Source organism: Aplysia californica, unplaced genomic scaffold (genome assembly GCF_000002075.1).
Source record: "Aplysia californica isolate F4 #8 unplaced genomic scaffold, AplCal3.0 scaffold00161, whole genome shotgun sequence".
NCBI lineage: Eukaryota > Metazoa > Mollusca > Gastropoda > Aplysiida > Aplysiidae > Aplysia > Aplysia californica.
This window is the reverse complement of record NW_004797431.1, coordinates 752828-755057: the sequence shown is the minus strand read 5'-3', so window position 1 is coordinate 755057 and position 2230 is coordinate 752828.

Sequence of the window (2230 nt, the reverse complement as noted above, 5' to 3'; positions counted from 1 at the left end):
AGAGAGAGAGAGAGAGAGAGAGAGAAAGATGTGTTTGTGTGTATGTGTGTGTGTTTTTTTGTTTTGTTTTTGTTATTGTTGTTTTGTTGTTGTTGTTGTTGTTCTCGTTGTTGTTTTGTTTTGTTTTTGTTATTGTTGTTTTGTTGTTGTTGTTGTTGTTGTTGTTCTCGTTGTTGTTTTGTTTTGTTTTTGTTCCTGTTTACAGAACTGTTTAATAAAGAAGCGGCGGCCAACTTGAAAGCCCACTGACCTGTTTGTTCTTATTCTTATTCTATGAGATGATAGTCCATGAACTGAGTCACACCCCTGTCACAGGTATGCCTATCAGTCAACATGGCAACTCGGGGTGACTTTGATACCAACAACGCGACTTACGTGAGACACGTGAGCTATTACAGATAACAAGAGTACGAGTGACCTTCGACCTTTGGCTGAAATGTCCACACTGGGTCATGCAGTTCTTTCGTTACGAAACGAACTCACTTGCTTTGAGTCATGTCTGCTTTTCAAATAGCCAACCTGAAGAAGTACGTTATCTTATTTTTCTCACAAAAGTTCCTTTTGGTAATCTGTCGTTGTTCTTCTTGTTTTTCAAGCCTGTTGATATCATGTAAAGGAAAGAAGGGGGAACATTTTTCCAACAACAAAAAATGTCAAGTCACCTTGTTGCCTGTTTTAAATTGAGTGGCGTGTCAGACAACATACGATATATGGACGTATCTATATCTCTGTTTTTACCTTTTTATGCAGATTTTAATTATCTCTAGATCTAGATCTATTTTAAACGACTGTCCCCGGGGGAAAAATGTCATGCGTTGCCACTTCTTGACCCATAGCCCTGAAATATAGTTTAGCAGAAAGTGGGTATAGGCTCGTTCACTTTCGTTTGATCGCGGTTAAAACGGGATAAAAACAAATCGCTCTGTTTAATCGTTGTGGGTCTTTGCATGAGGGTCTAAAAGTTAAGCGACCATCATCATTATCATCATTCATCATCACCTGGTGCCTTGCCGACTAGCGTGGGCGATCATGGACCTCCACTTCACTCTGTCTTGCGTTGCAGCAATGGTGTCTGTTGTTCTTGCTGCTCCTAGCAATGTTGTCATCTTGTCCAGTATCTTTTCCCTCTGTCTGCCTCTGCCTGTCTTTCCCTCAAACTTGCCTGTTGTTACAATATTCTCCGATGCTTCTTTCCGCATTGTGTGTCCGAAGAAATTTGAATGTCGCTTTCTTATATTCGATATAAGCTGTCTTCTATAATTTGCTTCAACCAAGACTTCTTCATTTGTTTTTCTAGCTGTCCATGGGATACGTAGCATGCGTCTTATGAACCGCAACTCTGTCGCCACAATCGTTCTTTCCAGCTGTTTATTGATTGTCCACGCTTCACACCCGTATAATAGGATTGGCTCGATGTAACTTTTCAGTACTCTTTTTCTCATTTCCAGTGACAGATTAATGTTTGTTAGTATCTGTTTCCTTTTGTGGAAGGTTGCTTTTGCTTGACAAATGCGGCTTTTAATGTCGGTGTGACATCTACTGTCTGATGAAAAATGGTCCCCAAATATTCAAAATATTGTACTTGCTTCAGGGTGGTATCATTTATTTTGATATTGCATGTTGGGGTTGGAGTTTTTCTGCTTATCACCATTGTTTCGGTTTTCTTGATGTTTAGGCTTAAGCCCATGTTGTCACTTTCTTGTACGATGACATTAAATAGATTCTGCAGGTGTTCTTCATCTTTTGCTGCATATCTTAGATGTATATATTATGTCCCCCTATCGAGATACCTGGCATTTCTTCTATGTGTCTCATGATATTTTCCCTATACAGGGAGAGCAAATCTGGAGAAAGTACACATCCCTGTCTGACTCCTCTTTTAATCTGTATGTATTCGCTGATGTCGTTTTCTATTCTCATTGTACCAGTTTGATCCCAGTACATGTTTCTTGATAATCCTTAAGTCCTTCCCGTCGATATTGAGGACTTCCAGCATGTCGATGATCTTGTCGTGACTAATTTTGTCGAATGCCTTGGTGTAGTCTATAAAACATAATAAATATCTTTCTGAACTTCTAGGGCACGTTCTATTGTTGTTCTGATCACATATTATATGGCATTTACAATGCCTTTGCCTTCAATAAATCCACACTGTTCTTTGGCTATTTCTGGGAGAATTTTATTTCGTTTATCGTCATAATCATCATTATTTTTTAAAATTATTATTATT